Source organism: Brachyhypopomus gauderio, unplaced genomic scaffold, assembly GCF_052324685.1.
Source record: "Brachyhypopomus gauderio isolate BG-103 unplaced genomic scaffold, BGAUD_0.2 sc51, whole genome shotgun sequence".
Taxonomy (NCBI): Eukaryota; Metazoa; Chordata; class Actinopteri; order Gymnotiformes; family Hypopomidae; genus Brachyhypopomus; species Brachyhypopomus gauderio.
In genome coordinates this window covers 342,101-366,083 of record NW_027506876.1, presented here as the reverse complement: position 1 = coordinate 366,083, position 23,983 = coordinate 342,101, and the positions used below count along the sequence as shown (strand labels likewise).

The following is a 23,983-nucleotide window of genomic DNA, read 5'->3' as shown; positions in this document are numbered from 1 at the left end:
TAAAGGGAAGAGCTCCCCGATAGCCTTTACACTGGCAACAAACCACTAAACAGCAGTGGTGTGTTTGTAATTCTATCAAGAAGCATGTTTCTGCCTGGTATCGAACCAGGGACCTTTCGCGTGTTAGGCGAACGTGATGACCACTACACTACAGAAACCTTGCTTGTCTGAATGGGCACATCTCTCGTGGGCGTTTCCTCATACAATCAGAGCATGGAAGTCATCATGTCAACAATGGCTAAGCGGTAGGTCTACTCTGCTTTAAGACAAAACATTCACATCCAAACACCAAATGTTGACTTCATTCGATACCTTTATAACACAAACGTCTACAAATCAACCGAGTAGCATGAGTTTTCTACGTTGGGAGACAACATGACAAAGCACTACGTACGTTTCCACTGAGTTTCATTTTGTTTGAACTGATTGCATTAGTACTGCTATCAAGGTACATGGCGATTTAGAACATTCCTGTATCGATCACATGAGACTGAGAGCTCACTTTGAGGATCTAAAGGGAAGAGCTCCCCGATAGCCTTTACACTGGCAACAAACCACTAAACAGCAGTGGTGTGTTTGTAATTCTATCATGAAGCATGTTTCTGCCTGGTAACGAACCAGGGACCTTTCACGTGTTCGGCGAACGTGATGACCACTACACTACAGAAACCTTGCTTGTCTGAATGGGCACATCTCTCGTGGGCGTTTCCTCATACAATCAGAGCATGGAAGTCATCATGTCAACAATGGCTAAGCAGTAGGTCTACTCTGCTTTAAGATAAAACATTCACATCCAAACACCAAATGTTGACATCATTCGATCCCTTTATAACACAAACGTCTACAAATCAACCGAGTAGCATGAGTTTTCTACGTTGGGAGACAACATGACAAAGCACTAGGTACATTTCCACTGAGTTTCATTTTGATTGAACCGATTGCATTAGTACTGCTATCAAGGTACATGGCGATTTAGAACATTCCTGTATCGATCACATGAGACTGAGAGCTCACTTTGAGGATCTAAAGGGAAGAGCTCCCCGATAGCCTTTACACTGGCAACAAACCACTAAACAGCAGTGGTGTGTTTGTAATTCTATCAAGAAGCATGTTTCTGCCTGGTATCGAACCAGGGACCTTTCGCAAGTTAGGCAAACGTGATGACCACTACACTACAGAAACCTTGCTTGTCTGAATGGGCACATCTCTCGTGGGTGTTTCCTCATACAATCAGAGCATGGAAGTCATCATGTCAACAATGGCTAAGCAGTAGGTCTACTCTGCTTTAAGACAAAACATTCACATCCAAACACCAAATGTTGACATCATTCGATCCCTTTATAACACAAACGTCTACAAATCAACCGAGTAGCATGAGTTTTCTACGTTGGGAGACAACATGACAAAGCACTAGGTACATTTCCACTGAGTTTCATTTTGATTGAACCGATTGCATTAGTACTGCTATCAAGGTACATGGCGATTTAGAACATTCCTGTATCGATCACATGAGACTGAGAGCTCACTTTGAGGATCTAAAGGGAAGAGCTCCCCGATAGCCTTTACACTGGCAACAAACCACTAAACAGCAGTGGTGTGTTTGTAATTCTATCAAGAAGCATGTTTCTGCCTGGTATCGAACCAGGGACCTTTCGCGTGTTAGGCAAACGTGATGACCACTACACTACAGAAACCTTGCTTGTCTGAATGGGCACATCTCTCGTGGGCGTTTCCTCATACAATCAGAGCATGGAAGTCATCATGTCAACAATGGCTAAGCAGTAGGTCTACTCTGCTTTAAGACAAAACATTCACATCCAAACACCAAATGTTGACATCATTCGATCCCTTTATAACACAAACGTCTACAAATCAACCGAGTAGCATGAGTTTTCTACGTTGGGAGACAACATGACAAAGCACTACGTACGTTTCCACTGAGTTTCATTTTGATTGAACCGGCTGCATTAGTACTGCTATCAAGGTACATGGCGATTTAAAACATTCCTGTATCGATCACATGACACTGACAGCTCACTTTGAGGATCTAAAGGGAAGAGCTCCCTGATAGCCTTTACACTGGCAACAAACCACTAAACAGCAGTGGTGTGTTTGTAATTCTATCAAGAAGCTTGTTTCTGCCTAGTATCGAACCAGGGACCTTTCGCACGTTAGGCGAACGTGATGACCACTACACTACAGAACCCTTGCTTGTCCAAATGGGCCCATCTCTCGTGGGCGTTTCCTCATACAATCAGAGCATGGAAGTCATCATGTCAACAATGGCTAAGCGGTAGGTCTACTCTGCTTTAAGACAAAACATTCACATCCAAACACCAAATGTTGACTTCATTCGATACCTTTATAACACAAACGTCTACAAATCAACCGAGTAGCATGAGTTTTCTACGTTGGGAGACAACATGACAAAGCACTAGGTACGTTTCCACTGAGTTTCATTTTGATTGAACCGATTGCATTAGTACTGCTATCAAGGTACATGGCGATTTAGAACATTCTTGTATCGATCACATGAGACTGAGAGCTCACTTTGAGGATCTAAAGGGAAGAGCTCCCCGATAGCCTTTACACTGGCAACAAACCACTAAACAGCAGTGGTGTGTTTGTAATTCTATCAAGAAGCATGTTTCTGCCTGGTATCGAACCAGGGACCTTTCGCGTGTTAGGCGAACGTGATGACCACTACACTACAGAAACCTTGCTTGTCTGAATGGGCACATCTCTCGTGGGCGTTTCCTCATACAATCAGAGCATGGAAGTCATCATGTCAACAATGGCTAAGCGGTAGGTCTACTCTGCTTTAAGACAAAACATTCACATCCAAACACCAAATGTTGACTTCATTCGATACCTTTATAACACAAACGTCTACAAATCAACCGAGTAGCATGAGTTTTCTACGTTGGGAGACAACATGACAAAGCACTACGTACGTTTCCACTGAGTTTCATTTTGTTTGAACTGATTGCATTAGTACTGCTATCAAGGTACATGGCGATTTAGAACATTCCTGTATCGATCACATGAGACTGAGAGCTCACTTTGAGGATCTAAAGGGAAGAGCTCCCCGATAGCCTTTACACTGGCAACAAACCACTAAACAGCAGTGGTGTGTTTGTAATTCTATCATGAAGCATGTTTCTGCCTGGTAACGAACCAGGGACCTTTCACGTGTTCGGTGAACGTGATGACCACTACACTACAGAAACCTTGCTTGTCTGAATGGGCACATCTCTCGTGGGCGTTTCCTCATACAATCAGAGCATGGAAGTCATCATGTCAACAATGGCTAAGCAGTAGGTCTACTCTGCTTTAAGATAAAACATTCACATCCAAACACCAAATGTTGACATCATTCGATCCCTTTATAACACAAACGTCTACAAATCAACCGAGTAGCATGAGTTTTCTACGTTGGGAGACAACATGACAAAGCACTACGTACGTTTCCACTGAGTTTCATTTTGTTTGAACTGATTGCATTAGTACTGCTATGAAGGTACATGGCGATTTAGAACATTCCTGTATCGATCACATGAGACTGAGAGCTCACTTTGAGGATCTAAAGGGAAGAGCTCCCCGATAGCCTTTACACTGGCAACAAACCACTAAACAGCAGTGGTGTGTTTGTAATTCTATCAAGAAGCATGTTTCTGCCTGGTATCGAACCAGGGACCTTTCGCAAGTTAGGCAAACGTGATGACCACTACACTACAGAAACCTTGCTTGTCTGAATGGGCACATCTCTCGTGGGTGTTTCCTCATACAATCAGAGCATGGAAGTCATCATGTCAACAATGGCTAAGCAGTAGGTCTACTCTGCTTTAAGACAAAACATTCACATCCAAACACCAAATGTTGACATCATTCGATCCCTTTATAACACAAACGTCTACAAATCAACCGAGTAGCATGAGTTTTCTACGTTGGGAGACAACATGACAAAGCACTACGTACGTTTCCACTGAGTTTCATTTTGTTTGAACTGATTGCATTAGTACTGCTATGAAGGTACATGGCGATTTAGAACATTCCTGTATCGATCACATGAGACTGAGAGCTCACTTTGAGGATCTAAAGGGAAGAGCTCCCCGATAGCCTTTACACTGGCAACAAACCACTAAACAGCAGAGGTGTGTTTGTAATTCTATCAAGAAGCATGTTTCTGCCTGGTATCGAACCAGGGACCTTTCGCGTGTTAGGCGAACGTGATGACCACTACACTACAGAAACCTTGCTTGTCTGAATGGGCACATCTCTCGTGGGCGTTTCCTCATACAATCAGAGCATGGAAGTCATCATGTCAACAATGCCTAAGCAGTAGGTCTACTCTGCTTTAAGACAAAACATTCACATCCAAACACCAAATGTTGACATCATTCGATACCTTTATAACACAAACGTCTACAAATCAACCGAGTAGCATGAGTTTTCTACGTTGGGAGACAACATGACAAAGCACTACGTACGTTTCCACTGAGTTTCATTTTGATTGAACCGGCTGCATTAGTACTGCTATCAAGGTACATGGCGATTTAAAACATTCCTGTATCGATCACATGACACTGACAGCTCACTTTGAGGATCTAAAGGGAAGAGCTCCCTGATAGCCTTTACACTGGCAACAAACCACTAAACAGCAGTGGTGTGTTTGTAATTCTATCAAGAAGCTTGTTTCTGCCTAGTATCGAACCAGGGACCTTTCGCACGTTAGGCGAACGTGATGACCACTACACTACAGAACCCTTGCTTGTCCAAATGGGCCCATCTCTTGTGGGCGTTTCCTCATACAATCAGAGCATGGAAGTCATCATGTCAACAATGGCTAAGCGGTAGGTCTACTCTGCTTTAAGACAAAACATTCACATCCAAACACCAAATGTTGACTTCATTCGATACCTTTATAACACAAACGTCTACAAATCAACCGAGTAGCATGAGTTTTCTACGTTGGGAGACAACATGACAAAGCACTAGGTACGTTTCCACTGAGTTTCATTTTGATTGAACCGATTGCATTAGTACTGCTATCAAGGTACATGGCGATTTAGAACATTCTTGTATCGATCACATGAGACTGAGAGCTCACTTTGAGGATCTAAAGGGAAGAGCTCCCCGATAGCCTTTACACTGGCAACAAACCACTAAACAGCAGTGGTGTGTTTGTAATTCTATCATGAAGCATGTTTCTGCCTGGTAACGAACCAGGGACCTTTCGCGTGTTAGGCGAACGTGATGACCACTACACTACAGAAACCTTGCTTGTCTGAATGGGCACATCTCTCGTGGGCGTTTCCTCATACAATCAGAGCATGGAAGTCATCATGTCAACAATGGCTAAGCGGTAGGTCTACTCTGCTTTAAGACAAAACATTCACATCCAAACACCAAATGTTGACTTCATTCGATACCTTTATAACACAAACGTCTACAAATCAACCGAGTAGCATGAGTTTTCTACGTTGGGAGACAACATGACAAAGCACTACGTACGTTTCCACTGAGTTTCATTTTGTTTGAACTGATTGCATTAGTACTGCTATCAAGGTACATGGCGATTTAGAACATTCCTGTATCGATCACATGAGACTGAGAGCTCACTTTGAGGATCTAAAGGGAAGAGCTCCCCGATAGCCTTTACACTGGCAACAAACCACTAAACAGCAGTGGTGTGTTTGTAATTCTATCATGAAGCATGTTTCTGCCTGGTAACGAACCAGGGACCTTTCACGTGTTCGGTGAACGTGATGACCACTACACTACAGAAACCTTGCTTGTCTGAATGGGCACATCTCTCGTGGGCGTTTCCTCATACAATCAGAGCATGGAAGTCATCATGTCAACAATGGCTAAGCAGTAGGTCTACTCTGCTTTAAGATAAAACATTCACATCCAAACACCAAATGTTGACATCATTCGATCCCTTTATAACACAAACGTCTACAAATCAACCGAGTAGCATGAGTTTTCTACGTTGGGAGACAACATGACAAAGCACTACGTACGTTTCCACTGAGTTTCATTTTGTTTGAACTGATTGCATTAGTACTGCTATGAAGGTACATGGCGATTTAGAACATTCCTGTATCGATCACATGAGACTGAGAGCTCACTTTGAGGATCTAAAGGGAAGAGCTCCCCGATAGCCTTTACACTGGCAACAAACCACTAAACAGCAGTGGTGTGTTTGTAATTCTATCAAGAAGCATGTTTCTGCCTGGTATCGAACCAGGGACCTTTCGCAAGTTAGGCAAACGTGATGACCACTACACTACAGAAACCTTGCTTGTCTGAATGGGCACATCTCTCGTGGGTGTTTCCTCATACAATCAGAGCATGGAAGTCATCATGTCAACAATGGCTAAGCAGTAGGTCTACTCTGCTTTAAGACAAAACATTCACATCCAAACACCAAATGTTGACATCATTCGATCCCTTTATAACACAAACGTCTACAAATCAACCGAGTAGCATGAGTTTTCTACGTTGGGAGACAACATGACAAAGCACTACGTACGTTTCCACTGAGTTTCATTTTGTTTGAACTGATTGCATTAGTACTGCTATGAAGGTACATGGCGATTTAGAACATTCCTGTATCGATCACATGAGACTGAGAGCTCACTTTGAGGATCTAAAGGGAAGAGCTCCCCGATAGCCTTTACACTGGCAACAAACCACTAAACAGCAGAGGTGTGTTTGTAATTCTATCAAGAAGCATGTTTCTGCCTGGTATCGAACCAGGGACCTTTCGCGTGTTAGGCGAACGTGATGACCACTACACTACAGAAACCTTGCTTGTCTGAATGGGCACATCTCTCGTGGGCGTTTCCTCATACAATCAGAGCATGGAAGTCATCATGTCAACAATGCCTAAGCAGTAGGTCTACTCTGCTTTAAGACAAAACATTCACATCCAAACACCAAATGTTGACATCATTCGATACCTTTATAACACAAACGTCTACAAATCAACCGAGTAGCATGAGTTTTCTACGTTGGGAGACAACATGACAAAGCACTACGTACGTTTCCACTGAGTTTCATTTTGATTGAACCGGCTGCATTAGTACTGCTATCAAGGTACATGGCGATTTAAAACATTCCTGTATCGATCACATGACACTGACAGCTCACTTTGAGGATCTAAAGGGAAGAGCTCCCTGATAGCCTTTACACTGGCAACAAACCACTAAACAGCAGTGGTGTGTTTGTAATTCTATCAAGAAGCTTGTTTCTGCCTAGTATCGAACCAGGGACCTTTCGCACGTTAGGCGAACGTGATGACCACTACACTACAGAACCCTTGCTTGTCCAAATGGGCCCATCTCTTGTGGGCGTTTCCTCATACAATCAGAGCATGGAAGTCATCATGTCAACAATGGCTAAGCGGTAGGTCTACTCTGCTTTAAGACAAAACATTCACATCCAAACACCAAATGTTGACTTCATTCGATACCTTTATAACACAAACGTCTACAAATCAACCGAGTAGCATGAGTTTTCTACGTTGGGAGACAACATGACAAAGCACTAGGTACGTTTCCACTGAGTTTCATTTTGATTGAACCGATTGCATTAGTACTGCTATCAAGGTACATGGCGATTTAGAACATTCTTGTATCGATCACATGAGACTGAGAGCTCACTTTGAGGATCTAAAGGGAAGAGCTCCCCGATAGCCTTTACACTGGCAACAAACCACTAAACAGCAGTGGTGTGTTTGTAATTCTATCATGAAGCATGTTTCTGCCTGGTAACGAACCAGGGACCTTTCACGTGTTCGGCGAACGTGATGACCACTACACTACAGAAACCTTGCTTGTCTGAATGGGCACATCTCTCGTGGGCGTTTCCTCATACAATCAGAGCATGGAAGTCATCATGTCAACAATGGCTAAGCGGTAGGTCTACTCTGCTTTAAGATAAAACATTCACATCCAAACACCAAATGTTGACATCATTCGATCCCTTTATAACACAAACGTCTACAAATCAACCGAGTAGCATGAGTTTTCTACGTTGGGAGACAACATGACAAAGCACTACGTACGTTTCCACTGAGTTTCATTTTGTTTGAACTGATTGCATTAGTACTGCTATGAAGGTACATGGCGATTTAGAACATTCCTGTATCGATCACATGAGACTGAGAGCTCACTTTGAGGATCTAAAGGGAAGAGCTCCCCGATAGCCTTTACACTGGCAACAAACCACTAAACAGCAGTGGTGTGTTTGTAATTCTATCAAGAAGCATGTTTCTGCCTGGTATCGAACCAGGGACCTTTCGCAAGTTAGGCAAACGTGATGACCACTACACTACAGAAACCTTGCTTGTCTGAATGGGCACATCTCTCGTGGGTGTTTCCTCATACAATCAGAGCATGGAAGTCATCATGTCAACAATGGCTAAGCAGTAGGTCTACTCTGCTTTAAGACAAAACATTCACATCCAAACACCAAATGTTGACATCATTCGATCCCTTTATAACACAAACGTCTACAAATCAACCGAGTAGCATGAGTTTTCTACGTTGGGAGACAACATGACAAAGCACTATGTACGTTTCCACTGAGTTTCATTTTGTTTGAACTGATTGCATTAGTACTGCTATGAAGGTACATGGCGATTTAGAACATTCCTGTATCGATCACATGAGACTGAGAGCTCACTTTGAGGATCTAAAGGGAAGAGCTCCCCGATAGCCTTTACACTGGCAACAAACCACTAAACAGCAGTGGTGTGTTTGTAATTCTATCAAGAAGCATGTTTCTGCCTGGTATCGAACCAGGGACCTTTCTCGTGTTAGGCGAACGTGATGACCACTACACTACAGAAACCTTGATTGTCTGAATGGGCACATCTCTCGTAGGCGTTTCCTCATACAATCAGAGCATGGAAGTCATCATGTCAACAATGGCTAAGCAGTAGGTCTACTCTGCTTTAAGACAAAACATTCACATCCAAACACCAAATGTTGACATCATTCGATCCCTTTATAACACAAACGTCTACAAATCAACCGAGTAGCATGAGTTTTCTACGTTGGGAGACAACATGACAAAGCACTACGTACGTTTCCACTGAGTTTCATTTTGATTGAACCGGCTGCATTAGTACTGCTATCAAGGTACGTGGCGATTTAAAACATTCCTGTATCGATCACATGAGACTGACAGCTCACTTTGAGGATCTAAAGGGAAGAGCTCCCTGATAGCCTTTACACTGGCAACAAACCACTAAACAGCAGTGGTGTGTTTGTTCTTCTATCAAGAAGCTTGTTTCTGCCTGGTATCGAACCAGGGACCTTTCGCGTGTTAGGCGAACGTGATGACCACTACACTACAGAAACCTTGCTTGTCTGAATAGGCACATCTCTCGTGGGCGTTTCCTCATACAATCAGAGCATGGAAGTCATCATGTCAACAATGGCTAAGCAGTAGGTCTACTCTGCTTTAACCCTTATATGGTCCAAGGGTCTGTGGGACCCATTTTAAAAAAATCAGCTTAAAAAAATTCTACAATTTTTTTTTTTTCAAACTGAGATTCATTGGTCCTTGGCTCATTTTCTGTGAGCAACATAAATCAGAAAATATTTTCAATGACCACCCCCCCGTACCCCCCCCTTCACATTTGTATTACATACAGGGTCCAGGGTCCACGGGGCCCTGGGCTAGTCAAAGTGGGCAATCAACATTGGGTTGGGTAGTTGATAGTCGTCTGTATGACTTTAAAGGATATACAAACAAAGGACAGAGGAGTTTGGCATGCAAAGGTGAGCAACCATCAACACTTTTGATGGTTGTCACATCAGGGGTTGATTGCATATTGTCAGACAGCAGACGAAGAATCTCTATAGAGACAAAGGGGTGAGATCTGAAAGAAGCATCTTTTCTCTCAGCCCTCATTATCCCTCCCTCCTCTCTGGACCTGTGTGTGTGTGTGTGTGTGTGTGTGTGTGTGTGTGTGTGTGTGTGTGTGAGTGTGTGTTTCATCCAATCATGGGGACATGATGCTATAAATGCTAAAAATGCTAAAAATGCTATAAAAGATGGCAAAGCGATTCTCAGTTCAGACTGCCTTACAGCTGCTATTGGAAGAGACAGAGGATTTTGATGGTGATTCAGAAGAAGAAATTTCAGGATCACATTTCTGAAATATCAGAGTCTGATAGTGATAATGAAAAGGAGGATGAGCAGCAGCCAGCTCCGTTAGCACCAGCCCGTCAGCAGCTAGCCATAGGACCAGCCTGTCAGCCAGCATGATTTATGATTCATTTCCTTATTGTGTTACATTTTAATAAAAAAGTAACTAATAAATAAATGAGAGCAAACTAATTTAACATATGTATTGTTTATTTTACTTGCAATTGGGCTAAATCTGCTGATTATTTTAACAAAAAATGCAATGGGTCCCCCACACCCTGCTGGACCCCAAGAAGGTAGACCACGCCCGGATCTCATCAGGGTTAAGACAAAACATTCACATCCAAACACCAAATGTTGACATCATTCGATCCCTTTATAACACAAACGTCTACAAATCAACCGAGTAGCATGAGTTTTCTACGTTGGGAGACAACATGACAAAGCACTAGGTACATTTCCACTGAGTTTCATTTTGATTGAACCGATTGCATTAGTACTGCTATCAAGGTACATGGCGATTTAGAACATTCCTGTATCGATCACATGAGACTGAGAGCTCACTTTGAGGATCTAAAGGGAAGAGCTCCCCGATAGCCTTTACACTGGCAACAAACCACTAAACAGCAGTGGTGTGTTTGTAATTCTATCAAGAAGCATGTTTCTGCCTGGTATCGAACCAGGGACCTTTCGCGTGTTAGGCAAACGTGATGACCACTACACTACAGAAACCTTGCTTGTCTGAATGGGCACATCTCTCGTGGGCGTTTCCTCATACAATCAGAGCATGGAAGTCATCATGTCAACAATGGCTAAGCAGTAGGTCTACTCTGCTTTAAGACAAAACATTCACATCCAAACACCAAATGTTGACATCATTCGATCCCTTTATAACACAAACGTCTACAAATCAACCGAGTAGCATGAGTTTTCTACGTTGGGAGACAACATGACAAAGCACTACGTACGTTTCCACTGAGTTTCATTTTGATTGAACCGGCTGCATTAGTACTGCTATCAAGGTACATGGCGATTTAAAACATTCCTGTATCGATCACATGACACTGACAGCTCACTTTGAGGATCTAAAGGGAAGAGCTCCCTGATAGCCTTTACACTGGCAACAAACCACTAAACAGCAGTGGTGTGTTTGTAATTCTATCAAGAAGCTTGTTTCTGCCTAGTATCGAACCAGGGACCTTTCGCACGTTAGGCGAACGTGATGACCACTACACTACAGAACCCTTGCTTGTCCAAATGGGCCCATCTCTCGTGGGCGTTTCCTCATACAATCAGAGCATGGAAGTCATCATGTCAACAATGGCTAAGCGGTAGGTCTACTCTGCTTTAAGACAAAACATTCACATCCAAACACCAAATGTTGACTTCATTCGATACCTTTATAACACAAACGTCTACAAATCAACCGAGTAGCATGAGTTTTCTACGTTGGGAGACAACATGACAAAGCACTAGGTACGTTTCCACTGAGTTTCATTTTGATTGAACCGATTGCATTAGTACTGCTATCAAGGTACATGGCGATTTAGAACATTCTTGTATCGATCACATGAGACTGAGAGCTCACTTTGAGGATCTAAAGGGAAGAGCTCCCCGATAGCCTTTACACTGGCAACAAACCACTAAACAGCAGTGGTGTGTTTGTAATTCTATCAAGAAGCATGTTTCTGCCTGGTATCGAACCAGGGACCTTTCGCGTGTTAGGCGAACGTGATGACCACTACACTACAGAAACCTTGCTTGTCTGAATGGGCACATCTCTCGTGGGCGTTTCCTCATACAATCAGAGCATGGAAGTCATCATGTCAACAATGGCTAAGCGGTAGGTCTACTCTGCTTTAAGACAAAACATTCACATCCAAACACCAAATGTTGACTTCATTCGATACCTTTATAACACAAACGTCTACAAATCAACCGAGTAGCATGAGTTTTCTACGTTGGGAGACAACATGACAAAGCACTACGTACGTTTCCACTGAGTTTCATTTTGTTTGAACTGATTGCATTAGTACTGCTATCAAGGTACATGGCGATTTAGAACATTCCTGTATCGATCACATGAGACTGAGAGCTCACTTTGAGGATCTAAAGGGAAGAGCTCCCCGATAGCCTTTACACTGGCAACAAACCACTAAACAGCAGTGGTGTGTTTGTAATTCTATCATGAAGCATGTTTCTGCCTGGTAACGAACCAGGGACCTTTCACGTGTTCGGTGAACGTGATGACCACTACACTACAGAAACCTTGCTTGTCTGAATGGGCACATCTCTCGTGGGCGTTTCCTCATACAATCAGAGCATGGAAGTCATCATGTCAACAATGGCTAAGCAGTAGGTCTACTCTGCTTTAAGATAAAACATTCACATCCAAACACCAAATGTTGACATCATTCGATCCCTTTATAACACAAACGTCTACAAATCAACCGAGTAGCATGAGTTTTCTACGTTGGGAGACAACATGACAAAGCACTACGTACGTTTCCACTGAGTTTCATTTTGTTTGAACTGATTGCATTAGTACTGCTATGAAGGTACATGGCGATTTAGAACATTCCTGTATCGATCACATGAGACTGAGAGCTCACTTTGAGGATCTAAAGGGAAGAGCTCCCCGATAGCCTTTACACTGGCAACAAACCACTAAACAGCAGTGGTGTGTTTGTAATTCTATCAAGAAGCATGTTTCTGCCTGGTATCGAACCAGGGACCTTTCGCAAGTTAGGCAAACGTGATGACCACTACACTACAGAAACCTTGCTTGTCTGAATGGGCACATCTCTCGTGGGTGTTTCCTCATACAATCAGAGCATGGAAGTCATCATGTCAACAATGGCTAAGCAGTAGGTCTACTCTGCTTTAAGACAAAACATTCACATCCAAACACCAAATGTTGACATCATTCGATCCCTTTATAACACAAACGTCTACAAATCAACCGAGTAGCATGAGTTTTCTACGTTGGGAGACAACATGACAAAGCACTACGTACGTTTCCACTGAGTTTCATTTTGTTTGAACTGATTGCATTAGTACTGCTATGAAGGTACATGGCGATTTAGAACATTCCTGTATCGATCACATGAGACTGAGAGCTCACTTTGAGGATCTAAAGGGAAGAGCTCCCCGATAGCCTTTACACTGGCAACAAACCACTAAACAGCAGAGGTGTGTTTGTAATTCTATCAAGAAGCATGTTTCTGCCTGGTATCGAACCAGGGACCTTTCGCGTGTTAGGCGAACGTGATGACCACTACACTACAGAAACCTTGCTTGTCTGAATGGGCACATCTCTCGTGGGCGTTTCCTCATACAATCAGAGCATGGAAGTCATCATGTCAACAATGCCTAAGCAGTAGGTCTACTCTGCTTTAAGACAAAACATTCACATCCAAACACCAAATGTTGACATCATTCGATACCTTTATAACACAAACGTCTACAAATCAACCGAGTAGCATGAGTTTTCTACGTTGGGAGACAACATGACAAAGCACTACGTACGTTTCCACTGAGTTTCATTTTGATTGAACCGGCTGCATTAGTACTGCTATCAAGGTACATGGCGATTTAAAACATTCCTGTATCGATCACATGACACTGACAGCTCACTTTGAGGATCTAAAGGGAAGAGCTCCCTGATAGCCTTTACACTGGCAACAAACCACTAAACAGCAGTGGTGTGTTTGTAATTCTATCAAGAAGCTTGTTTCTGCCTAGTATCGAACCAGGGACCTTTCGCACGTTAGGCGAACGTGATGACCACTACACTACAGAACCCTTGCTTGTCCAAATGGGCCCATCTCTTGTGGGCGTTTCCTCATACAATCAGAGCATGGAAGTCATCATGTCAACAATGGCTAAGCGGTAGGTCTACTCTGCTTTAAGACAAAACATTCACATCCAAACACCAAATGTTGACTTCATTCGATACCTTTATAACACAAACGTCTACAAATCAACCGAGTAGCATGAGTTTTCTACGTTGGGAGACAACATGACAAAGCACTAGGTACGTTTCCACTGAGTTTCATTTTGATTGAACCGATTGCATTAGTACTGCTATCAAGGTACATGGCGATTTAGAACATTCTTGTATCGATCACATGAGACTGAGAGCTCACTTTGAGGATCTAAAGGGAAGAGCTCCCCGATAGCCTTTACACTGGCAACAAACCACTAAACAGCAGTGGTGTGTTTGTAATTCTATCATGAAGCATGTTTCTGCCTGGTAACGAACCAGGGACCTTTCACGTGTTCGGCGAACGTGATGACCACTACACTACAGAAACCTTGCTTGTCTGAATGGGCACATCTCTCGTGGGCGTTTCCTCATACAATCAGAGCATGGAAGTCATCATGTCAACAATGGCTAAGCGGTAGGTCTACTCTGCTTTAAGATAAAACATTCACATCCAAACACCAAATGTTGACATCATTCGATCCCTTTATAACACAAACGTCTACAAATCAACCGAGTAGCATGAGTTTTCTACGTTGGGAGACAACATGACAAAGCACTACGTACGTTTCCACTGAGTTTCATTTTGTTTGAACTGATTGCATTAGTACTGCTATGAAGGTACATGGCGATTTAGAACATTCCTGTATCGATCACATGAGACTGAGAGCTCACTTTGAGGATCTAAAGGGAAGAGCTCCCCGATAGCCTTTACACTGGCAACAAACCACTAAACAGCAGTGGTGTGTTTGTAATTCTATCAAGAAGCATGTTTCTGCCTGGTATCGAACCAGGGACCTTTCGCAAGTTAGGCAAACGTGATGACCACTACACTACAGAAACCTTGCTTGTCTGAATGGGCACATCTCTCGTGGGTGTTTCCTCATACAATCAGAGCATGGAAGTCATCATGTCAACAATGGCTAAGCAGTAGGTCTACTCTGCTTTAAGACAAAACATTCACATCCAAACACCAAATGTTGACATCATTCGATCCCTTTATAACACAAACGTCTACAAATCAACCGAGTAGCATGAGTTTTCTACGTTGGGAGACAACATGACAAAGCACTATGTACGTTTCCACTGAGTTTCATTTTGTTTGAACTGATTGCATTAGTACTGCTATGAAGGTACATGGCGATTTAGAACATTCCTGTATCGATCACATGAGACTGAGAGCTCACTTTGAGGATCTAAAGGGAAGAGCTCCCCGATAGCCTTTACACTGGCAACAAACCACTAAACAGCAGTGGTGTGTTTGTAATTCTATCAAGAAGCATGTTTCTGCCTGGTATCGAACCAGGGACCTTTCTCGTGTTAGGCGAACGTGATGACCACTACACTACAGAAACCTTGATTGTCTGAATGGGCACATCTCTCGTAGGCGTTTCCTCATACAATCAGAGCATGGAAGTCATCATGTCAACAATGGCTAAGCAGTAGGTCTACTCTGCTTTAAGACAAAACATTCACATCCAAACACCAAATGTTGACATCATTCGATCCCTTTATAACACAAACGTCTACAAATCAACCGAGTAGCATGAGTTTTCTACGTTGGGAGACAACATGACAAAGCACTACGTACGTTTCCACTGAGTTTCATTTTGATTGAACCGGCTGCATTAGTACTGCTATCAAGGTACGTGGCGATTTAAAACATTCCTGTATCGATCACATGAGACTGACAGCTCACTTTGAGGATCTAAAGGGAAGAGCTCCCTGATAGCCTTTACACTGGCAACAAACCACTAAACAGCAGTGGTGTGTTTGTTCTTCTATCAAGAAGCTTGTTTCTGCCTGGTATCGAACCAGGGACCTTTCGCGTGTTAGGCGAACGTGATGACCACTACACTACAGAAACCTTGCTTGTCTGAATAGGCACATCTCTCGTGGGCGTTTCCTCATACAATCAGAGCATGGAAGTCATCATGTCAACAATGGCTAAGCAGTAGGTCTACTCTGCTTTAAGACAAAACATTCACATCCAAACACCAAATGTTGACATCATTCGATCCCTTTATAAACCAAACGTCTACAAATCAACCGAGTAGCATGAGTTTTCTACGTTGGGAGACAACATGACAAAGCACTACGTACGTTTCCACTGAGTTTCATTTTGTTTGAACTGATTGCATTAGTACTGCTATGAAGGTACATGGCGATTTAGAACATTCCTGTATCGATCACATGAGACTGAGAGCTCACTTTGAGGATCTAAAGGGAAGAGCTCCCCGATAGCCTTTACACTGGCAACAAACCACTAAACAGCAGTGGTGTGTTTGTAATTCTATCAAGAAGCATGTTTCTGCCTGGTATCGAACCAGGGACCTTTCGCGTGTTAGGCGAACGTGATGACCACTACACTACAGAAACCTTGCTTGTCTTAATGGGCCCATCTCTCGTGGGCGTTTCCTCATACAATCAGAGCATGGAAGTCATCATGTCAACAATGCCTAAGCAGTAGGTCTACTCTGCTTTAAGACAAAACATTCACATCCAAACACCAAATGTTGACATCATTCGATCCCTTTATAACACAAACGTCTACAAATCAACCGAGTAGCATGAGTTTTCTACGTTGGGAGACAACATGACAAAGCACTACGTACGTTTCCACTGAGTTTCATTTTGATTGAACCGGCTGCATTAGTACTGCTATCAAGGTACATGGCGATTTAAAACATTCCTGTATCGATCACATGAGACTGACAGCTCACTTTGAGGATCTAAAGGGAAGAGCTCCCTGATAGCCTTTACACTGGCAACAAACCACTAAACAGCAGTGGTGTGTTTGTAATTCTATCAAGAAGCTTGTTTCTGCCTGGTATCGAACCAGGGACCTTTCGCACGTTAGGCGAACGTGATGACCACTACACTACAGAACCCTTGCTTGTCCGAATGGGCCCATCTCTCGTGGGCGTTTCCTCATACAATCAGAGCATCGAAGTCATCATGTCAACAATGGCTAAGCAGTAGGTCTACTCTGCTTTAAGACAAAACATTCACATCCAAACACCAAATGTTGACATCATTCGATCCCTTTATAACACAAACGTCTACAAATCAACCGAGTAGCATGAGTTTTCTACGTTGGGAGACAACATGACAAAGCACTACGTACGTTTCCACTGAGTTTCATTTTGATTGAACCGGCTGCATTAGTACTGCTATCAAGGTACGTGGCGATTTAAAACATTCCTGTATCGATCACATGAGACTGACAGCTCACTTTGAGGATCTAAAGGGCAGAGCTCCCTGATAGCCTTTACACTGGCAACAAACCACTAAACAGCAGTGGTGTGTTTGTTCTTCTATCAAGAAGCTTGTTTCTGCCTGGTATCGAACCAGGGACCTTTCGCGTGTTAGGCGAACGTGATGACCACTACACTACAGAAACCTTGCTTGTCTGAATAGGCACATCTCTCGTGGGCGTTTCCTCATACAATCAGAGCATGGAAGTCATCATGTCAACAATGGCTAAGCAGTAGGTCTACTCTGCTTTAAGACAAAACATTCACATCCAAACACCAAATGTTGACATCATTCGATCCCTTTATAAACCAAACGTCTACAAATCAACCGAGTAGCATGAGTTTTCTACGTTGGGAGACAACATGACAAAGCACTACGTACGTTTCCACTGAGTTTCATTTTGTTTGAACTGATTGCATTAGTACTGCTATGAAGGTACATGGCGATTTAGAACATTCCTGTATCGATCACATGAGACTGAGAGCTCACTTTGAGGATCTAAAGGGAAGAGCTCCCCGATAGCCTTTACACTGGCAACAAACCACTAAACAGCAGTGGTGTGTTTGTAATTCTATCAAGAAGCATGTTTCTGCCTGGTATCGAACCAGGGACCTTTCGCGTGTTAGGCGAACGTGATGACCACTACACTACAGAAACCTTGCTTGTCTGAATGGGCACATCTCTCGTGGGCGTTTCCTCATACAATCAGAGCATGGAAGTCATCATGTCAACAATGCCTAAGCAGTAGGTCTACTCTGCTTTAAGACAAAACATTCACATCCAAACACCAAATGTTGACATCATTCGATCCCTTTATAACACAAACGTCTACAAATCAACCGAGTAGCATGAGTTTTCTACGTTGGGAGACAACATGACAAAGCACTACGTACGTTTCCACTGAGTTTCATTTTGATTGAACCGGCTGCATTAGTACTGCTATCAAGGTACATGGCGATTTAAAACATTCCTGTATCGATCACATGACACTGACAGCTCACTTTGAGGATCTAAAGGGAAGAGCTCCCTGATAGCCTTTACACTGGCAACAAACCACTAAACAGCAGTGGTGTGTTTGTAATTCTATCAAGAAGCTTGTTTCTGCCTAGTATCGAACCAGGGACCTTTCGCACGTTAGGCGAACGTGATGACCACTACACTACAGAACCCTTGCTTGTCCAAATGGGCCCATCTCTCGTGGGCGTTTCCTCATACAATCAGAGCATGGAAGTCATCATGTCAACAATGGCTAAGCGGTAGGTCTACTCTGCTTTAAGACAAAACATTCACATCCAAACACCAAATGTTGACTTCATTCGATACCTTTATAACACAAACGTCTACAAATCAACCGAGTAGCATGAGTTTTCTACGTTGGGAGACAACATGACAAAGCACTAGGTACGTTTCCACTGAGTTTCATTTTGATTGAACCGATTGCATTAGTACTGCCATCAAGGTACATGGCGATTTAGAACATTCTTGTATCGATCACATGAGACTGAGAGCTCACTTTGAGGATCTAAAGGGAAGAGCTCCCCGATAGCCTTTACACTGGCAACAAACCACTAAACAGCAGTGGTGTGTTTGTAATTCTATCAAGAAGCATGTTTCTGCCTGGTATCGAACCAGGGACCTTTCGCGTGTTAGGCGAACGTGATGACCACTACACTACAGAAACCTTGCTTGTCTGAATGGGCACATCTCTCGTGGGCGTTTCCTCATACAATCAGAGCATGGAAGTCATCATGTCAACAATGGCTAAGCGGTAGGTCTACTCTGCTTTAAGACAAAACATTCACATCCAAACACCAAATGTTGACTTCATTCGATACCTTTATAACACAAACGTCTACAAATCAACCGAGTAGCATGAGTTTTCTACGTTGGGAGACAACATGACAAAGCACTAGGTACATTTCCACTGAGTTTCATTTTGATTGAACCGATCAACACTTGCTAAGCAGTAGGTCTACTCTGCTTTAAAACAAAACATTCACATCCAAACACCAAATGTTGACATCATTCGATCCCTTTATAACACAAACGCCTACAAATCAACCGAGTAGCATGAGTTTTCTACGTTGGGAGACAACATGACAAAGCACTACGTACGTTTCCACTGAGTTTCATTTTGTTTGAACTGATTGCATTAGTACTGCTATCAAGGTACATGGCGATTTAGAACATTCCTGTATCGATCACATGAGACTGAGAGCTCACTTTGAGGATCTAAAGGGAAGAGCTCCCCGATAGCCTTTACACTGGCAACAAACCACTAAACAGCAGTGGTGTGTTTGTAATTCTATCATGAAGCATGTTTCTGCCTGGTAACGAACCAGGGACCTTTCACGTGTTCGGCGAACGTGATGACCACTACACTACAGAAACCTTGCTTGTCTGAATGGGCACATCTCTCGTGGGCGTTTCCTCATACAATCAGAGCATGGAAGTCATCATGTCAACAATGGCTAAGCAGTAGGTCTACTCTGCTTTAAGATAAAACATTCACATCCAAACACCAAATGTTGACATCATTCGATCCCTTTATAACACAAACGTCTACAAATCAACCGAGTAGCATGAGTTTTCTACGTTGGGAGACAACATGACAAAGCACTACGTACGTTTCCACTGAGTTTCATTTTGTTTGAACTGATTGCATTAGTACTGCTATGAAGGTACATGGCGATTTAGAACATTCCTGTATCGATCACATGAGACTGAGAGCTCACTTTGAGGATCTAAAGGGAAGAGCTCCCCGATAGCCTTTACACTGGCAACAAACCACTAAACAGCAGTGGTGTGTTTGTAATTCTATCAAGAAGCATGTTTCTGCCTGGTATCGAACCAGGGACCTTTCGCAAGTTAGGCAAACGTGATGACCACTACACTACAGAAACCTTGCTTGTCTGAATGGGCACATCTCTCGTGGGTGTTTCCTCATACAATCAGAGCATGGAAGTCATCATGTCAACAATGGCTAAGCAGTAGGTCTACTCTGCTTTAAGACAAAACATTCACATCCAAACACCAAATGTTGACATCATTCGATCCCTTTATAACACAAATGTCTACAAATCAACCGAGTAGCATGAGTTTTCTACGTTGGGAGACAACATGACAAAGCACTATGTACGTTTCCACTGAGTTTCATTTTGTTTGAACTGATTGCATTAGTACTGCTATGAAGGTACATGGCGATTTAGAACATTCCTGTATCGATCACATGAGACTGAGAGCTCACTTTGAGGATCTAAAGGGAAGAGCTCCCCGATAGCCTTTACACTGGCAACAAACCACTAAACAGCAGTGGTGTGTTTGTAATTCTATCAAGAAGCATGTTTCTGCCTGGTATCGAACCAGGGACCTTTCTCGTGTTAGGCGAACGTGATGACCACTACACTACAGAAACCTTGATTGTCTGAATGGGCACATCTCTCGTGGGCGTTTCCTCATACAATCAGAGCATGGAAGTCATCATGTCAACAATGGCTAAGCAGTAGGTCTACTCTGCTTTAAGACAAAACATTCACATCCAAACACCAAATGTTGACATCATTCGATCCCTTTATAACACAAACGTCTACAAATCAACCGAGTAGCATGAGTTTTCTACGTTGGGAGACAACATGACAAAGCACTACGTACGTTTCCACTGAGTTTCATTTTGATTGAACCGGCTGCATTAGTACTGCTATCAAGGTACGTGGCGATTTAAAACATTCCTGTATCGATCACATGAGACTGACAGCTCACTTTGAGGATCTAAAGGGAAGAGCTCCCTGATAGCCTTTACACTGGCAACAAAACACTAAACAGCAGTGGTGTGTTTGTAATTCTATCAAGAAGCATGTTTCTGCTTGGTATCGAACCAGGGACCTTTCGCAAGTTAGGCAAACGTGATGACCACTACACTACAGAAACCTTGCTTGTCTGAATAGGCACATCTCTCGTGGGCGTTTCCTCATACAATCAGAGCATGGAAGTCATCATGTCAACAATGGCTAAGCAGTAGGTCTACTCTGCTTTAAGACAAAACATTCACATCCAAACACCAAATGTTGACATCATTCGATCCCTTTATAAACCAAACGTCTACAAATCAACCGAGTAGCATGAGTTTTCTACGTTGGGAGACAACATGACAAAGCACTACGTACGTTTCCACTGAGTTTCATTTTGTTTGAACTGATTGCATTAGTACTGCTATGAAGGTACATGGCGATTTAGAACATTCCTGTATCGATCACATGAGACTGAGAGCTCACTTTGAGGATCTAAAGGGAAGAGCTCCCCGATAGCCTTTACACTGGCAACAAACCACTAAACAGCAGTGGTGTGTTTGTAATTCTATCAAGAAGCATGTTTCTGCCTGGTATCGAACCAGGGACCTTTCGCAAGTTAGGCAAACGTGATGACCACTACACTACAGAAACCTTGCTTGTCTGAATGGGCACATCTCTCGTGGGTGTTTCCTCATACAATCAGAGCATGGAAGTCATCATGTCAACAATGGCTAAGCAGTAGGTCTACTCTGCTTTAAGACAAAACATTCACATCCAAACACCAAATGTTGACATCATTCGATCCCTTTATAACACAAACGTCTACAAATCAACCGAGTAGCATGAGTTTTCTACGTTGGGAGACAACATGACAAAGCACTACGTACGTTTCCACTGAGTTTCATTTTGATTGAACCGGCTGCATTAGTACTGCTATCAAGGTACGTGGCGATTTAAAACATTCCTGTATCGATCACATGAGACTGACAGCTCACTTTGAGGATCTAAAGGGAAGAGCTCCCTGATAGCCTTTACATTGGCAACAAACCACTAAACAGCAGTGGTGTGTTTGTTCTTCTATCAAGAAGCTTGTTTCTGCCTGGTATCGAACCAGGGACCTTTCGCGTGTTAGGCGAACGTGATGACCACTACACTACAGAAACCTTGCTTGTCTGAATAGGCACATCTCTCGTGGGCGTTTCCTCATACAATCAGAGCATGGAAGTCATCATGTCAACAATGGCTAAGCAGTAGGTCTACTCTGCTTTAAGACAAAACATTCACATCCAAACACCAAATGTTGACATCATTCGATCCCTTTATAAACCAAACGTCTACAAATCAACCGAGTAGCATGAGTTTTCTACGTTGGGAGACAACATGACAAAGCACTACGTACGTTTCCACTGAGTTTCATTTTGTTTGAACTGATTGCATTAGTACTGCTATGAAGGTACATGGCGATTTAGAACATTCCTGTATCGATCACATGAGACTGAGAGCTCACTTTGAGGATCTAAAGGGAAGAGCTCCCCGATAGCCTTTACACTGGCAACAAACCACTAAACAGCAGTGGTGTGTTTGTAATTCTATCAAGAAGCATGTTTCTGCCTGGTATCGAACCAGGGACCTTTCGCGTGTTAGGCGAACGTGATGACCACTACACTACAGAAACCTTGCTTGTCTGAATGGGCCCATCTCTCGTGGGCGTTTCCTCATACAATCAGAGCATGGAAGTCATCATGTCAACAATGCCTAAGCAGTAGGTCTACTCTGCTTTAAGACAAAACATTCACATCCAAACACCAAATGTTGACATCATTCGATCCCTTTATAACACAAACGTCTACAAATCAACCGAGTAGCATGAGTTTTCTACGTTGGGAGACAACATGACAAAGCACTACGTACGTTTCCACTGAGTTTCATTTTGATTGAACCGGCTGCATTAGTACTGCTATCAAGGTACATGGCGATTTAAAACATTCCTGTGTCGATCACATGAGACTGACAGCTCACTTTGAGGATCTAAAGGGAAGAGCTCCCTGATAGCCTTTACACTGGCAACAAACCACTAAACAGCAGTGGTGTGTTTGTTCTTCTATCAAGAAGCTTGTTTCTGCCTGGTATCGAACCAGGGACCTTTCGCGTGTTAGGCGAACATGATGACCACTACACTACAGAAACCTTGCTTGTCTGAATAGGCACATCTCTCGTGGGCGTTTCCTCATACAATCAGAGCATGGAAGTCATCATGTCAACAATGGCTAAGCAGTAGGTCTACTCTGCTTTAAGACAAAACATTCACATCCAAACACCAAATGTTGACATCATTCGATCCCTTTATAAACCAAACGTCTACAAATCAACCGAGTAGCATGAGTTTTCTACGTTGGGAGACAACATGACAAAGCACTACGTACGTTTCCACTGAGTTTCATTTTGTTTGAACTGATTGCATTAGTACTGCTATGAAGGTACATGGCGATTTAGAACATTCCTGTATCGATCACATGAGACTGAGAGCTCACTTTGAGGATCTAAAGGGAAGAGCTCCCCGATAGCCTTTACACTGGCAACAAACCACTAAACAGCAGTGGTGTGTTTGTAATTCTATCAAGAAGCATGTTTCTGCCTGGTATCGAACCAGGGACCTTTCGCGTGTTAGGCGAACGTGATGACCACTACACTACAGAAACCTTGCTTGTCTGAATGGGCCCATCTCTCGTGGGCGTTTCCTCATACAATCAGAGCATGGAAGTCATCATGTCAACAATGCCTAAGC

The 23,983-nt window shown here is 43.0% G+C and overlaps 31 non-coding genes across 31 annotated transcripts; all 31 read right to left on the bottom strand.

The window, feature by feature from the left end:
* Positions 1 to 85: 85 nt before the first annotated feature.
* trnav-aac (transfer RNA valine (anticodon AAC)) lies at positions 86 to 158 on the bottom strand. The gene has a single exon. It is a non-coding gene; the product is annotated as a tRNA-Val (tRNA).
* A 951-nt stretch (positions 159 to 1,109) lies between these two features.
* On the bottom strand, positions 1,110 to 1,182 carry trnav-aac (transfer RNA valine (anticodon AAC)). Its single transcript has one exon. It is a non-coding gene; the product is annotated as a tRNA-Val (tRNA).
* A 439-nt stretch (positions 1,183 to 1,621) lies between these two features.
* Positions 1,622 to 1,694, bottom strand: trnav-aac (transfer RNA valine (anticodon AAC)). Its single transcript has one exon. It is a non-coding gene; the product is annotated as a tRNA-Val (tRNA).
* Positions 1,695 to 2,645: 951 nt separating this feature from the next.
* On the bottom strand, positions 2,646 to 2,718 carry trnav-aac (transfer RNA valine (anticodon AAC)). Its single transcript has one exon. It is a non-coding gene; the product is annotated as a tRNA-Val (tRNA).
* A 951-nt stretch (positions 2,719 to 3,669) lies between these two features.
* Positions 3,670 to 3,742, bottom strand: trnav-aac (transfer RNA valine (anticodon AAC)). Its single transcript has one exon. It is a non-coding gene; the product is annotated as a tRNA-Val (tRNA).
* A 439-nt stretch (positions 3,743 to 4,181) lies between these two features.
* trnav-aac (transfer RNA valine (anticodon AAC)) lies at positions 4,182 to 4,254 on the bottom strand. Its single transcript has one exon. It is a non-coding gene; the product is annotated as a tRNA-Val (tRNA).
* Positions 4,255 to 5,205: 951 nt separating this feature from the next.
* On the bottom strand, positions 5,206 to 5,278 carry trnav-aac (transfer RNA valine (anticodon AAC)). Its single transcript has one exon. It is a non-coding gene; the product is annotated as a tRNA-Val (tRNA).
* Positions 5,279 to 6,229: 951 nt separating this feature from the next.
* trnav-aac (transfer RNA valine (anticodon AAC)) lies at positions 6,230 to 6,302 on the bottom strand. Its single transcript has one exon. It is a non-coding gene; the product is annotated as a tRNA-Val (tRNA).
* Positions 6,303 to 6,741: 439 nt separating this feature from the next.
* trnav-aac (transfer RNA valine (anticodon AAC)) lies at positions 6,742 to 6,814 on the bottom strand. Its single transcript has one exon. It is a non-coding gene; the product is annotated as a tRNA-Val (tRNA).
* Positions 6,815 to 8,277: 1,463 nt separating this feature from the next.
* On the bottom strand, positions 8,278 to 8,350 carry trnav-aac (transfer RNA valine (anticodon AAC)). Its single transcript has one exon. It is a non-coding gene; the product is annotated as a tRNA-Val (tRNA).
* A 439-nt stretch (positions 8,351 to 8,789) lies between these two features.
* trnav-aac (transfer RNA valine (anticodon AAC)) lies at positions 8,790 to 8,862 on the bottom strand. The gene has a single exon. It is a non-coding gene; the product is annotated as a tRNA-Val (tRNA).
* Positions 8,863 to 9,301: 439 nt separating this feature from the next.
* On the bottom strand, positions 9,302 to 9,374 carry trnav-aac (transfer RNA valine (anticodon AAC)). Its single transcript has one exon. It is a non-coding gene; the product is annotated as a tRNA-Val (tRNA).
* A 1,452-nt stretch (positions 9,375 to 10,826) lies between these two features.
* On the bottom strand, positions 10,827 to 10,899 carry trnav-aac (transfer RNA valine (anticodon AAC)). Its single transcript has one exon. It is a non-coding gene; the product is annotated as a tRNA-Val (tRNA).
* A 951-nt stretch (positions 10,900 to 11,850) lies between these two features.
* On the bottom strand, positions 11,851 to 11,923 carry trnav-aac (transfer RNA valine (anticodon AAC)). Its single transcript has one exon. It is a non-coding gene; the product is annotated as a tRNA-Val (tRNA).
* A 951-nt stretch (positions 11,924 to 12,874) lies between these two features.
* trnav-aac (transfer RNA valine (anticodon AAC)) lies at positions 12,875 to 12,947 on the bottom strand. Its single transcript has one exon. It is a non-coding gene; the product is annotated as a tRNA-Val (tRNA).
* Positions 12,948 to 13,386: 439 nt separating this feature from the next.
* On the bottom strand, positions 13,387 to 13,459 carry trnav-aac (transfer RNA valine (anticodon AAC)). The gene has a single exon. It is a non-coding gene; the product is annotated as a tRNA-Val (tRNA).
* Positions 13,460 to 14,922: 1,463 nt separating this feature from the next.
* On the bottom strand, positions 14,923 to 14,995 carry trnav-aac (transfer RNA valine (anticodon AAC)). Its single transcript has one exon. It is a non-coding gene; the product is annotated as a tRNA-Val (tRNA).
* A 439-nt stretch (positions 14,996 to 15,434) lies between these two features.
* On the bottom strand, positions 15,435 to 15,507 carry trnav-aac (transfer RNA valine (anticodon AAC)). Its single transcript has one exon. It is a non-coding gene; the product is annotated as a tRNA-Val (tRNA).
* Positions 15,508 to 15,946: 439 nt separating this feature from the next.
* Positions 15,947 to 16,019, bottom strand: trnav-aac (transfer RNA valine (anticodon AAC)). The gene has a single exon. It is a non-coding gene; the product is annotated as a tRNA-Val (tRNA).
* Positions 16,020 to 16,458: 439 nt separating this feature from the next.
* Positions 16,459 to 16,531, bottom strand: trnav-aac (transfer RNA valine (anticodon AAC)). The gene has a single exon. It is a non-coding gene; the product is annotated as a tRNA-Val (tRNA).
* Positions 16,532 to 16,970: 439 nt separating this feature from the next.
* Positions 16,971 to 17,043, bottom strand: trnav-aac (transfer RNA valine (anticodon AAC)). The gene has a single exon. It is a non-coding gene; the product is annotated as a tRNA-Val (tRNA).
* A 439-nt stretch (positions 17,044 to 17,482) lies between these two features.
* On the bottom strand, positions 17,483 to 17,555 carry trnav-aac (transfer RNA valine (anticodon AAC)). Its single transcript has one exon. It is a non-coding gene; the product is annotated as a tRNA-Val (tRNA).
* Positions 17,556 to 17,994: 439 nt separating this feature from the next.
* trnav-aac (transfer RNA valine (anticodon AAC)) lies at positions 17,995 to 18,067 on the bottom strand. Its single transcript has one exon. It is a non-coding gene; the product is annotated as a tRNA-Val (tRNA).
* A 951-nt stretch (positions 18,068 to 19,018) lies between these two features.
* trnav-aac (transfer RNA valine (anticodon AAC)) lies at positions 19,019 to 19,091 on the bottom strand. Its single transcript has one exon. It is a non-coding gene; the product is annotated as a tRNA-Val (tRNA).
* A 1,149-nt stretch (positions 19,092 to 20,240) lies between these two features.
* Positions 20,241 to 20,313, bottom strand: trnav-aac (transfer RNA valine (anticodon AAC)). The gene has a single exon. It is a non-coding gene; the product is annotated as a tRNA-Val (tRNA).
* A 439-nt stretch (positions 20,314 to 20,752) lies between these two features.
* Positions 20,753 to 20,825, bottom strand: trnav-aac (transfer RNA valine (anticodon AAC)). Its single transcript has one exon. It is a non-coding gene; the product is annotated as a tRNA-Val (tRNA).
* Positions 20,826 to 21,776: 951 nt separating this feature from the next.
* trnav-aac (transfer RNA valine (anticodon AAC)) lies at positions 21,777 to 21,849 on the bottom strand. Its single transcript has one exon. It is a non-coding gene; the product is annotated as a tRNA-Val (tRNA).
* Positions 21,850 to 22,288: 439 nt separating this feature from the next.
* On the bottom strand, positions 22,289 to 22,361 carry trnav-aac (transfer RNA valine (anticodon AAC)). Its single transcript has one exon. It is a non-coding gene; the product is annotated as a tRNA-Val (tRNA).
* Positions 22,362 to 22,800: 439 nt separating this feature from the next.
* Positions 22,801 to 22,873, bottom strand: trnav-aac (transfer RNA valine (anticodon AAC)). Its single transcript has one exon. It is a non-coding gene; the product is annotated as a tRNA-Val (tRNA).
* Positions 22,874 to 23,312: 439 nt separating this feature from the next.
* Positions 23,313 to 23,385, bottom strand: trnav-aac (transfer RNA valine (anticodon AAC)). The gene has a single exon. It is a non-coding gene; the product is annotated as a tRNA-Val (tRNA).
* A 439-nt stretch (positions 23,386 to 23,824) lies between these two features.
* On the bottom strand, positions 23,825 to 23,897 carry trnav-aac (transfer RNA valine (anticodon AAC)). Its single transcript has one exon. It is a non-coding gene; the product is annotated as a tRNA-Val (tRNA).
* Positions 23,898 to 23,983: the final 86 nt, after the last annotated feature.